Here is a 14,471-nt window from a genome sequence, read left to right on the forward strand (position 1 = left end):
CCTATTTGTTTTTAACCTTGTGACTTTGATCTTATCATATCACATCCATCATATCTCACACATCTTCAACGCACACACTCTGCAGATATACTGCACACATATGGATGCTGACACACAAAGAATTCCATCAAATTACTGGGTTTGTAAAGACACGCATGCGTCTGGTGGCATCCCAGCATGTTTATTTGTGCAGATGCATCGTATGATTTGCCTTGTTATTGGTGCTGTGTATTATGTGTGCTATGTATTTTGAATGCGAGTCTGTCACAATACTTCTCAACACAATCTCTGTATATCCCTTCACAGTCTCTCTCTTTCATGTTGTCTTTGGTTGTTTTCTTCTCTGTTTTCCCTTCTTTTCTCTGACCTGTCCTTTCCAGATCTCCCATTTCCTCATCATTTTCTCTGTTTCAACCCATATCTGCGGTTTCCTCCCTCTGCGACTCTCTCAGCCAATCTCCATCACACCACGCATCATCAGCAGGAGGCAGACATAAAAAGCAGGAGGGAGGGAGAGAAGGAGGGTGAATAAAGTGAGAGAAAGACAGACTGAGAAAGAGAATTTTTAAGATTGAGAGGGAAGTAATAGAAGGAGAGATAGATTGGCAGAGAGAAGAGCTAGAAGAGGAGGGCGAGAAACTGAAGGTAAGAGGGTGAAAGGAGACAGGTGAAGGAGAGTATAACAGAAATAAAAGAGAGACAGATAAATAGACAGATGAAAGAATGTATTCACGGAGGAAAGGACAGGTAGGACAGGGGGAGGGAACATTAGTGTGTGTGTGTGTGTGTGTGAGTGTGTGTGTGTGTGCGTGTGTGTGTGTGCGTGTGTGTGTGTGTGTGTGTGTGTGTGTGTGTGTGTGTGTGTGAGTGTGAGTGTGAGTGTGTGAATGAGTGCGTGTGTGTGTGGGTAGCAGCACTGGCAATAAGCATCAGAGACACAATGGTGAGTGACAGCCTCTAGACTAAATTAGCACTCATTCTGTCTCTCACGATCTCTACCTATGCGTTCATTTCTCTCGACAGCATCTCAGCACTTACACGTCTCTGCCTCCACTTTACACTGTAATACATGTCGACTAGGGCTGGCCCAAATAGCAGGTTCTGGGCTCCGGATATTCGGCTCGATTAATGACGAATATTCGGTTCGCGTCCTAACGTCCGACATGGGGTGGGAGGGTGTGGGGGGTCGGGGTGGGGGTGGGGTGGGGGATGGGGGGTGAAATCTCAAAATAAATATTCAGATACCATCATCACGACCGAATATTTGGATATTTGGGTCCAACCCTAATGTCTACATACGGTTATACTCTGCAATTTAGCTTGTTTCAGTTACATCCACAGTATGCAGCTAATTAGGAAGCACTGTCCACATCTAAATGTTGTGCCATGGGACAAATTAATCACTTTTTAAAATACACTGCCAGGCCAAAAAAAAAAAAAAAAAGGTTCAACACTGCGATTTTGTTGGACGGCCCTTAGCTTTGATTACGGCACACATTCGTTGTGGCATTGTTGTGTTAAGCTTCTGCAATGTCACACCATTTATTTCTGTCAGAGATACAATAATTTTTCACCAAGATCTTATATTATGGGAGATTCAGACCACTGCACAAACTCGTCTCCAGCACATCTCAAAGATTCTCAATGGGGCCAATCCATGTGATGTCCCATGCTCCCTGAAGCATTCATTCACAATTTTAGTTGAGCTCAATGAATCTTAGCACTGTCATCTTGGAATATGCCCATTGCCATATTCCATCTGGGAAGAAAAAATCCACCGAAGGAATAACCTTGTCATTCAGTCTATTCAGGTAGTCAGCTGAACCTAGACCTGACTAACTGCAACAACCCCAGATCATAGCACTGCCCCCATATACTTGTAGGGACTAGGCATGATGATTGCATCACTTCATCTGCCTCTTTTCTTAACCTGATGTGCCCATCACTTTGTAACAGGGTAAATCTGGGCTCATCAGACCACATGACCTTCTTCCATTGCTCCAGAATCCAATCTTTATGCTACCTAGCAAATTGAAGCCCTTTTTTTTCTGATTAGCCTTGCCGACCAGTGGTTTTCTCACAGATAAACAGCTGTCTCGTCCCAGTCCCTTGAGTTCCATTTGCATTGTATGTGTGGAAATGCTCTTACTTTCACTATTGAACATTGTCCTAAGTTGTACTGTTTTTTTTTGTTTGTTTTTTTTTCCTTTAAAATTGATTTCACTAAACGTTTTAAGTGCTTGCCGATCTCAATCATTCAGGATTTATTTCCCACCACATTTCTTCCTTGAAGATAATGGTTCACGACTATCCTTCCAGTTATTACTCCACCAAGGACCGGTGGAGCTGTGTGATGATCGGCATACGTTTGTCTGTGAATCTGTCTGTCTGTCCGTGTGAAACATTACCCAAACCGGACAAACAGATTTGGATTAAATTTTCAGGGAAGGTCAGAAATGACACAAGGACCAAGTGATTAGATTTTGGCAGTGATGCGGCTTATAGTCTGGATCCACGGCTTTGTAAAGGGTTTCCCATTGCAAGATACAGCTAACTGCCGGCACGGTGTCACTGTAACCATGACATAAACACTGTCACTTACCTGCTGACGGTCACATGATTGCGATCCTACTACAAATCGACTGTGATTTATCAGTTGGAAATCATACAAGGAACAAATGATTAAACTGGGGGGTGTTTCTGAGTTCCATCGATTCCTGCCGCCCGCTACATATTTAGGTCACGCACTGTAGCAAACCCTAGCCAGACAATGGTGAAGCTACTGATGTTTCACAAAGCCTTTATTTATGTTCAGCCGTCAGCCATATTTTGAACACAAATTGACCTTTCTGTCCTTCACTCCTTTCTTCAGGACACACCGTAAGAGCTTGTCCCCATTTCAGCTAGGTGCTTCTAAGTTTATACACATATTTTGCTAGACAGCAACAGCGTGGAACCGTTTTCTTTCATTTTTACATGAATTTTCGGACTTTTCAGCAGTGTCTCCGTCATGTCAAGAAACCGCTACTTAGATAAACACTTCCTGGGCCGTGGGAATGGTGACAAAATAAAAGCCTGTAACATTAAAAATATGCCTTCAAAATAAAAGCATGGAGGGAATGGTTATTTTAACACTAGCAAAACAAATGCTTGCCAAAAGTGATGAACTGATGAACAGACCTTTATAAGAGTAATTTACACACAGTTCGGTATCCATACATAACATGCACATGCAAAACACATGCCTGTGCTCAGTGCAAGGTAATTTTTTATTAAAGATTTCATCCATCAGAAATGATACGTCAACCGAGCAGCCTTGGCGGAGTACTGCCCTCTCTTAGTGCTTCTCTTGTTAATAATGTGTTGCACAGTTCTTAATCCAATTTTAGTAGTTTCAGCAATCTCCTTAGATGTTTTCTTTGCTTGATGCAGGCCAATAATTTGACCTTTCTGAAACAGATTAACATCTTTTCCATGACCACTGGATATGTCTTCCAACATGGTTGTTTAAGAAATGAGAAGCTACTCACTGCATCAGCTAGGGTTAAATAAGTTGTTGCCTGCTGAAACATGATCACCCATGCAGTGATTATCCAATGGGAGGCTCTTACCTATTTGCTTAGTTAAAACCAGGTGGTGACCTTTTTTTTGGCCAGGCAGTGTATCATCAGAATCAAAGCATCAGAGGCCAAGGTATCCTGACCTGTGGTCACTTACATTGGTCAAGCTGCAAAAACATGAGTTCCTACATTTACCATAAAGCATCTCAATAGTACCTGACTCCTTCTAACTCCCAGCTAATCCAGAAATGAGCAAAGAGGGGGACCGTGAGTGAAGCTCATGCAGGCCAAAAAAATTCTCTGCCCCATTGATTGTCCTATGTCAGCACCCACCCGTGGCTCAAAGCAGCCCTGTCCCTAATTATGTATAACCTTAAACCTAAATAAAACTTGCACTGGTGAGTTACATTACAATTCAGCCTCAGTATAGTTGTCATGAATGTGGAAATAACCAACAGTGACTTTAACCTTCTTCTGTAACAGGCTGTAAGCATGTTTATTTCTGCTGTACAGATGGATATTTTTACGTAGTCAGTTGTGATTGAACGGTTTTGGGGCCAGCGTCGAATAGTCTATTAATGAAGTAAAAATTTTGGCACTTCAATGTTGACCTAATTTTTCAGCTCCAGAGGTTACCCTATCATAATGCTCATTTCAAGTAACTGTGAGGACATTAGCAGCTATAGATTAGTAGAATAATCATGTGATTGATTAACCTAGGAAATAAAATAAAAGCACCACTTTGTAGGAATCATTTATTTTTTAAAATGCTGAACCTCTAATAGACAGCTTTCCATACGTAGGTTTTCCATGTGTTTCATTTTACATCCTGCAAATTTAACACTTTAGGTTTTTTTTTTTTTTTGGGGGGGGGGGGTTGCTTTTCATGCATTAACTTAGCATCTTTTTGGTTTTGTTTGAAAGAACAGCATAGAGGTAGACTGGAAACTATGGAAGAGCCGCAGAGAACATGTACATTATGCCAAACTTTAACTATTAGGCTGTCAGTTAGCCTATTTTATTTGCATATATTAATCATTTAACCAATTCACCAATAAAAAAAGGTTAATAATCCACTACAAGCATTATTCCAAATGCAACAAAAATCTGTTATTTCATTAGGATGTGCCCCCCGTGAATTATCTAAAACATTCCCTTTTAAAATGGACAAAAAATAAAACTATTAGGTTTTCATCTGCATCATCACTGGGTTTCTTCATTCAGTGTGCCACAACCTTTTGTCTCTGTTTCTCACAAAAGCTGTCATAGACTTAACACTCATTTTTCCAGTCTTTGAAAAAATAAAAACTGCCCAGACATAACTGCATTTCAAAAGTAGCACAAAACATCTGTCTGCTTTATTTTCTGTTTTTGGAATGCTGAAAAAAAAGTATTTTCTTAACTTACCTCGTTGCCTGACAGTTTGACATTTTATCATTTAAAGAACATTATGATTTAAATGACTTCTTGATTTATTATCTTCTGCAGTGTATCTAATTTTCTGTCTCACTTTTTCTCCCCTGTTCTGTTACTCACTCTGTTGCCTTTGACAGCCATATTCAGTTCCCCTCCTCCGCTACTTTGTACTGTCATTCATCATCAGTGTCATTCAGTTTTCCCCGTCCACATGGCATAACATCTGTTAGGGAATATTGCCTTGTTGAAACAGAATCGGATAAACCATGCCATGAGAGGCCTGGAAGCAGTTTCACCTGTTTATGTCTCATGTCGATTTACACACCAGGTCATGTGACATGTTATTATAAAGCAGCCAAATGTGAGAAGCTGTGCAGTATAGCATATAATTGATAATCAAAGGTTTCATTGTGTGGGTCTGGTATATTGATATGTCATTTTAACATTCAGAAACATGTTAAGAGACCTGTCTTGAAGACTTCTTATTTTCTAGATTGCTTTGAGTCCACTTGGTGGACACGTTCCATACACATACACTACCATTCAAAAGTTTAGGGTCACCCAGACAATTTCATGTTTTCCATGAAAACTCGCACATGTACTAACATAAATACACAAGTGTTTTCTAATCATCAGTGGACCTTTCAACACAATTAGCTAACATAATGTACCATTAGAACACAGGAGTGATGGCTGTTGGAAATGGGCCTCTGTACCCCTATGTAGATATCCCATTAAAAATCAGCCATTTCCAGCTAGAATAGTCATTTAACACATTAATGATGTCTAGACTGTATTTCTGATTAATGTTATCTTCATTGAAAAATAGCTTTTCTTTCAAAAATAAGGACATATCTAAGTGACCCCAAACTTTTAAACGGTAGTGTATGCGTACATGCAGTCATGGAAAAAATTATTAGACCACCCCTCATGCTTCATGCAGGAATAAAGAAACGTCCTCATGTTGGTACCTGTTTTTAGTGTATATATATATATATATATATATATATGTATATATATATATATATATATATATATATATATATATATATATATATATATGTATATATGTATATATTTATATATGTATATATATATATATATATATTATATATATATATATATATATATGAACATGACGACAAATGCAGCTGATTACATAATACTTTATGACCATGCTTAAACTTAACTGTATTCCCTGGGTATTTAAGAGGCCATTTCATTCCATAAGCAGCACTGCACATGCAAAGGCCTAGAGTGGTTTCCTGCTGACCTTCAAGTCATAGCACAACTCAGAAGTTGTCAGCTCTCACATAATGCCTAAAACAAAAGAATTATGTGAAGCCACAAAAGCAGCCATCTTGGCATGAGTGGCATGAGTGAGAGACAGGTAGCGAAAAAACTGAAGATCTCCAAGACAGCCGTGTAGTGGCTTCCACAGTGAAGTTCAAAAAAGGCAAGAGTTTGGACTTTTGTTTTGTTAACTGCTTCAGTAAATACAACGCGAACAGCAGCTTTAGCTCATGGCACAGTATTTTTCCGCGCCTGTATGTGCTGTGGAGTCCCAAAATTCTCTGCTTGAACCTGAGCAATGGAGTCCCAAAGTTCAACTGACTCACTATTTATGTGAATACTCAGTGTTCTTATTCAGCCTATTAATTTCTCACTTTAACTGTGTTATATGAATTATCACCTCAGTAAATAAACATAACTTTATCAAAATAAGTCGTAATACACCCCCCCCCCCCCCCCCCCCCCCCCCCCCCCCCCCCCCCCCCCCCCCCCCCCCCCCCCCCCCACCCCCCCCCCCCCCCCAATTCATCTAAATTTCAAGAGGCTATAACAACTGAATTGGTCTCCTTAGTATGGTTCCTGAAGTAGTGCGAACAGCACATGAATGTACAAGTCCATCATGGAAACAGTTCCTCAATTCTTCCTAGCTTCCAAGACTGTCTTGGAGTGTTCTCCCCAATGAGTGCAATATCCCCCACCTTCAACTGCGAGGGCTGCCGTGTCTCACTGCGACCTGCTGATTTTAAGTCCAACAAATACTCCTTTTGCCATCCTGTTCCAGAAGCCAGTCCATAAGTCTCTGTTTATATCTCCATCGCCGGGGTCATCTCCTCCTTGTTCGCAGCTGGATGCCGAGTGGTCTGCTGGAAATGACTTAGGAAGTAAGCAAGTGACCCTCTGACCCCACCAAGGAAGTGTGTCAGTGGTCTGTGGTTCATTCACTTCATTGTGCACATAGGTAATAGGCTTAGAGTTTATTGTGGCTTCAGCTTCTGTTAGGATGGTGCACATTTCCTCAAAATTCAATTTGGCTCTTCTCAAGCATCTTTCTCAGAATGGTTTTAACTGACTGCACAAGTCTTTCCCAAAATCCACCCCACCAGGCTGCCCTCTCTCAGCGAAGAATTCACCAGGTGATACCCTTGACAGAAGAAAAACTCTTGTAGTTGTGGTTCTTTGATGTTCTCCAAAGTTCTCAGCTCTCTTTAATGTTCTAGCATTGTCAGAATAGATCACCTTACACAGTCCTCTTCTTGAAATGAATCTTTTCAGAGCTCACAGAAAGTTCTCAGTGGACTGGTCAGATACCAGCTCCAAGTGCACTGTTCTAGTTACTGCACATGGGAACAATGCAATATATGATTTTTTCATGGACCCTTGGCTCTTCACATAGAGCAGTCCTGCAAAATCCACACCTGTGACCTTGAATGGGGGTGACTCTGTTATTCTGCCCCTTGATGGTTGTGCAGTAGTCTGCTGTCCAGCTCTTGAATCTCTTACAAAGAATGCACCTTGACACAACTTTCTTCACTGTCTGCCTTGCCCTTAAAATACAATATATCTCTCCGGTTTGCACTAAAGTGTCTCTTACACAATTCATCTAAATTTCAAGAGGCTATAACAACTGAATTGGTCTCCTTAGTATGGTTCCTGAAGTAGTGCGAACAGCACATGAATGTACAAGTCCATCATGGAAACAGTTCCTCAATTCTTCCTAGCTTCCAAGACTGTCTTGGAGTGTTCTCCCCAATGAGTGCAATATCCCCCACCTTCAACTGCGAGGGCTGCCGTGTCTCACTGCGACCTGCTGATTTTAAGTCCAACAAATACTCCTTTTGCCATCTGTTCCAGAAGCCAGTCATAAGTCTCTGTTTATATCTCCATCGCCGGGTCATCTCCTCCTTGTTCGCAGCTGGATGCCGAGTGTCTGCTGGAAATGACTTAGGAAGTAAGCAAGTGACCCTCTGACCCACCAAGAAGTGTGTCAGTGGCTGTGGTTCATTCACTTCATTGTGCACATAGGTAATAGGCTTAGAGTTTATTGTGGCTTCAGCTTCTGTTAGGATGGTGCACATTTCCTCAAAATTCAATTTGGCTCTTCCAAGCATCTTTCTCAGAATGGTTTTAACTGACTGCACAAGTCTTTCCCAAAATCCACCCCACCAGGCTGCTCTCTCAGCGAAGAATCACCAGGTGATACCCTTGACAGAGAAAAACTCTTGTAGTTGTGGTTCTTTGATGGTTCTCCAAAGTTCTCAGCTCTCTTTAATGTTCTAGCATTGTCAGAATAGATCACCTTACACAGTCCTCTTCTTGAAATGAATCTTTTCAGAGCTCACAGAAAGTTCTCAGTGGACTGGTCAGATACCAGCTCCAAGTGCACTGTTCTAGTTACTGCACATGGGAACAATGCAATATATGATTTTTTTCATGGACCCTTGGCTCTTCACATAGAGCAGTCCTGCAAAATCCACACCTGTGACCTTGAATGGGGGTGACTCTGTTATTCTGCCCCTTGATGGTTGTGCAGTAGTCTGCTGTCCAGCTCTTGAATCTCTTACAAAGAATGCACCTTGACACAACTTTCTTCACTGTCTGCCTTGCCCTTAAAATACAATATATCTCTCCGGTTTGCACTAAAGTGTCTCTTACACCTGCATGCATTATTCCTTCATGATGATACTGAACCAACATCTTTGTGTATTTGTTGTTGTTCGGCAGAATCCATGGGTGCTTCTCTCTGCAAGTGAAGTCTGAGTGTTGAAGCCTTCCTCCAACACTGAGCAACTTATCTTCATCTAGAAAAGGTCTTAACTCTCGTATTTTGGAGTCAGTGTTGAGGTCTTTCCCTGCCTTTAGCAAATTAATTTCCTGACTGAAAGTCTGAGTCTGTATTACCTGGATCCAGTATTTCTCGGCACCATGCAGTTCATCTGCTGTCAGTTCACCACATGTTTTGACACGTGAACGTGTGTTGGTGACAAATCTCTTTATCCAGGCTGTGGCTCTGTAAACTCTCCTTAGTTTGCTGTACTCTTCCAGGCATAACACTGGTTGTAAGAACTCATATTTTGTCAAATGCTTCCTTATAGTGGCTTGGAGAAGCTCCAAACACAACTCTGGTCATTCTTAGCATACACAGTTTCTTATTTTCTTCTTCATTTGGTGGGCTGTGAAACCACAGAAATCTCACAGCGTCCCGATCTTGTTCTGAGAGGGATATCTGCAGAAAGCTTTCTTAATGTCTGCCATATATGCACCTTCATGCAGTCTGAACCTTATCAAGATGCTCATCAAATCTGGATTCAGATTAGGTCCTGTTAACAGTCATTAAGAGAGGGGTTTCCCTCTTCATGTGATGAAGCATCAGACGCCACTCACATTTTGGTTGTCACCTTGTCCTCTCTCAATACAGCGTGATGAGGTAGGTAATAGATCTCATTGTCTGGTAGTGATGTGTTGTCCCTCGGCACATCCTCAGCCATTCCTTGCTTCAAGTAGTCCTTCACCACATCATTGTATCTGCTGTAAAGTGCAATGTCCCTTCTAAATTAAATTTTCAGTCCCTCCAACCTTTTGTTGGCAAAGTTGTCCTAAAGCGGTGGATGTTTTGGCGCCATGACAGCTCCACCTGATAACGGCCATCCCTGTAGATGGAGGTGTCCTCAAACCGCTGTAGGACCTCAAAGTCCTCTGGTCGTTCACTCCTTTCATTTGTGATGCCTCTGGACTCGAGCTCCCTGAACATCTGCAGCTGTTTGTCCATCTGTGTTGTGTCACTGACATGTATCTGCATACATGTTGTCTCTGTCATGTTGGACACAGTCACTGGATCCTGCACCGCCCATCCAAAGGTGCTCTCCACTGCTACTAGGCTCTCTGTCAGTCTCTCTACTCGGCCTGATGCTATTTGCCAGTAGTAATCTGAGCCAATTAGTACAGAAAGTTCAGGTTTATCATTTCCAGGGAAATCTGCAAGCCATAAGCCTCTCTTCTTCATCTCACTCTGTATATGAGTTCCAGGAACCTTCATCATAGCTGTCCTCACTTGAGGTGTCATGACTGCCTCTATCTCAATGCTCTGCTGGTTATCCCCAAACATTCTGTAAGCTCAGCTTCACAATGGTGCGTTTTACTGTTGTTGGGGCAGGGGAGCCAAATGTGTGGAGGTTAAATATCCCTTGTCTGATGACTGGTAATTTCAGTGCCTTGACCACATCCTCATGCACAAAGCTTCCCTGACTTCCTCCATCCATCAAGCAATGGACTATCTTCCTGCCTGCAGGTCCTGCCAACCATGCCTTGGCGGTCTGTAGTAACACAGTGTTCTCATTTTCTGGTTTCATTTTCTCCAGTTGTGGAATTGCAGAAGAAATTACTGTGTCTGTGTTTTCAGAGATAGTAGAAAGCTGTGCTGAATTTTTCTCACAGATAGCTGTGATGGTGTCCTCCACATGTTGCACATGGCATGTTCTTTGTCCTGCAGAATCTTGCGGTCTTGCAAAACATCTGCCTAGCTTCTTTAGCTTCTCTTTACGTGCTGCAACCTCATAATCTTTACAATCTTCAGATCGTTGTTCAGTACTATCACAGAAAAGATAACCTTGAGTCTTCTCGCTAGCTATGTGTAGTGCAGACGACAGGCTTGGTTTCTTTACTTTCATATCACTGAAAGAATATGGCTTGGTACCTGGCTTGTGAGCAGGCTGACTTTCTCTCTGATTGTAGGATCTCATCATTTGCAGGGCTCTTTCTCCACTCTGAACCTCAGTTTTCAGGAACTTCAGCACATCAGGCACCTTCCATTCATCACTTTCTCCTCTCTGATGACTGTAATCAAGAGCCATGTCTTCTGGCATCATTTGTAGCAGTATTAGGCATAACATGCCTCCATATGAGTCTGAAATCACGCCTAATGACTCTAGGCTTCTAATCTGAATTTCACAGTCATCATACAACTGTCTCAATGCACTCACATCTGATGACTTCTTCACAGGATTGAGATTCGATAGCCTTGACATTTGTGCATTAATAATGAGGTCCTTTCTTCCAAATCTGCTTTGGAGAATAGTAACTGCAGCATCATAGTTACTGTCCATTAGAGTGAGTCCTGCCACTGCCTTTGCAGCTGGCCCTGTCAGGTAAGTCTTCAGGTAGGTGAATTTCTCCTTCTTACAAAGTGCATTATTTCCATGAATAGCAGTCTCATACTGGCTCCAAAATTCCTGCCACAAACTCACATCTCCGTTGAATTTGTTAATCATTAACTTTGGCTATTTCAGCGATTGATTGCTATGAGCTCCAACAGAATTTGGGCTGGTATCACTCCGATGTGTAGGCAAGGGGCTGTTATTACTCACAGTCTTACGTGCTCTCACTGTTTGGTGAGCTTGTGTCTTCATTTCGATAATATGGTCTCTGTAATCCTCTGCGAGTTCAATCTCGGCCTCCACATCTTCCATCAAAACATGTTGCTCCATCTCTTGGTCCAGTTCAGCTAAACTGCCTTCCTTTGATGTCAACACAGCCAGCATCTCTCGCACACGGCTAACATCTGGGTCTTGCTTCATTAGTTCATTATTAATCTGATTTAGCAGTCTCGTAGTGGAATTCCGCATTGTCCGACGTTTCCTCTTCAACCTTTCAATACGTTGCTCACCGTAGTCCAGTCGGGGTTCGGTGTCTCTTTCCTCGTCATCAGCCATGTCTCAAAGTATCCAGATGTTCCCGGGTTTCGGCACCAAATTATTTAGTGAATTCCACAGTGACGTTCAAAAAAGACAAGGGTCTGGACTTCTGTTTTGTTAACTGCTTTAAATGAATACAAAATGAACAGCAGCTTTAGCTCATGGCACAGTATAACTTGCTACTAGCATAAACTAAACGTTTTTCTGTGCCTGTATGCACTGTAGACTCCCAAAATTCCCTGCTTGAACCCGAGCATCATGGGTAATGGAGTCCCAAACTTCAACTGACTCACTATTTATGTGAATGCTCAAATAAAAATGCATTCTTATTCAACCTATTAATTTCTCACATTAGCTGTGTTATATGAATTATCAACTCAGTGAATAAACATAACTGTATCAAATAAAGTCATAACAAGCCGTTCTTTCCACCAACAAAAAATTAAGCCCAACATGGTACTACCAAATTGCTAGCTGGTCGCGACAGGAAACTTCTTTCTACCCCCCGAGATGACCATGCACTTATCCTTCTTGTGTCAGGAATCGCCATGAGACCTCCAGGGACCTTAAAAATGAGTGGGCACTGTTTAGAAATTTGACTTGTTTGGAAAATCATCAAACGCAAAATGGAGAACCACAAGCCCAAAAAGAAAGCAATTTTTTTTTTTTTTTTTTTTTTATTTGTGCAACAGGAATGGACTACTTTGACAGCAGAACAATGTCAGAAGCTGGTGGAGAGCATTCCAAGACACATGGCTGCAGTCATCAAAAACAGTGGTTATGCAATCATGTAACTAAAACAGACAGAAAAGAAAACATGGAATGCCTAAAAGCATAGCTATTGATGTAAGAACTTAAGTGATTTTTGTTATCAAGAAACCCATGTAAAATTGCTAGGTATCAGCTCTTAAATTAAACTCTGATGAGGTATTTTTGTTATCATTATATTTATCTAAACAAATGTACTTATGGTTGTAACAGGCATTAAAATGAAAAAGAAATTGAAGAAAACAAGGATAGTCTAATAATTTTTTCCATGACTGTAGTTGTTACAAAGTATGTGCTGCACATGGATATCTGCAAAACAGTCTGCACAGAGAATTAATTTTACATCTCTTGGACCCAAGCAGACCCTTGCATGCTGACAGACGTTGAAAATGTAACACCAGTGTCATTAGTGGTATTAGATGTACCCTTGACCTTAATGCTCCGACATGTCAAAATGTGTGCAATGAAAGAAACTTATCATTGTGACTGTGTTTCACTCTGGCAAGCAGCTGGACCATAAACACTTTGTGTCGAATTATTTACATTATTTGTTGTGGACCAAAATTTATCATTACCACCAATTTCAATAACAGTCTTATTTGAAATCAGCCATCAGTAGCTGTGTTTCCACATAGAAAAAGTTAATGGGCTTGAAAAAGACTGGTAACACCTTTCCAAATAGTGTAGACATAAGTATTAAACTTACATCATTGAGCAGCTGTTTGTGCTTTTTTCGATGTCTTCACTTCAGAACATGGAACATGTACGATACCTGCTCACATTAAAAAATAGTTCCACTTGCCTACTTTCTGATAACTTCTCTTCATTATAGAAGTCCAAATTTTTGAATATTTTTTTCTTCTTCGAAGTTTGTTAGTGGTTGGGAAACTGGTTTTGTTACTTCTTCTTCTTCTATTACCACCTTCAAACAACTCAGCGATGCCTAGTTAATTTGCACCTAAGCAGCTAGCAGAAGCAATCCTATCTTTTTTTATTTTTTTGTGACATTTCAAAAAATTTGCTTCACAGAAGAGGTGTCTTATTTATGTATGTATGTGTTTTTTTTGTTGTTTTTTTTTTGTTTTATTCATGTACTACTGTTGATGTGCACATTGCTTTGCTGTTCAAATCTTGTTTAATGATTTCCAGGAGTCCAAGCAATCTGTTTCCTCTCATCGCCTGTACAATGTTTTCATGTTCCCATTTCTTTATGGTTCAAGAACTGAAGGCATGAAGCAATCAGAACCAGAAATACTTTATTGATCTATGAGGGGAACTTGCTAAACAGCAAGTAGATCACATTGGTGTGTTCTCACTGGTGTAAATGTGGTGAAAAATAACTTAGGATTCTAACTTATGACAGCATCACTTAATGAGGGGTTATTTTGCTATTCCAAGTATGTGTCTGTGTGTGCACTCGTGTGTGTGTGTGTGTGTGTGTGTGTGTGTGTGTGTGTGTGTGTGTGTGTGTGTGTGTGTGTGTGTGTGTGTGTGTGTGTGTGTGTGTGTGTGTGTGTGTGTGTGAGCTGCAGTGTTAGAACTTTGAAGAGATGTTGTTTTGACTTGGGATGCTTTGTCCCTGTTTGTACATTAGATAAAACTTGCATGTCATTCTTATTATAATAATTAATAAGGATGAAAATCAGCTGAGAAAATGATACTTCAAATCAAATGCAGACAAGAACAGACAAGTGCTGCTAAGATTTGTGTTTGCTTTTGGAAGCAAGCAGGTGTTCCCGACTCACAT

At 41.0% G+C, this 14,471-nt stretch overlaps 1 protein-coding gene across 2 annotated transcripts in view; it reads left to right on the forward strand.

Moving 5' to 3' along the window:
• Nucleotides 1-14,471, forward strand: part of itfg1 (integrin alpha FG-GAP repeat containing 1) — a 258,075-nt gene that overhangs the window by 73,631 nt on the left and 169,973 nt on the right. The window lies entirely within an intron of this gene.

This window comes from Amphiprion ocellaris, chromosome 1 (assembly GCF_022539595.1).
Source record: "Amphiprion ocellaris isolate individual 3 ecotype Okinawa chromosome 1, ASM2253959v1, whole genome shotgun sequence".
In the NCBI taxonomy this organism is placed as follows: domain Eukaryota; kingdom Metazoa; phylum Chordata; class Actinopteri; family Pomacentridae; genus Amphiprion; species Amphiprion ocellaris.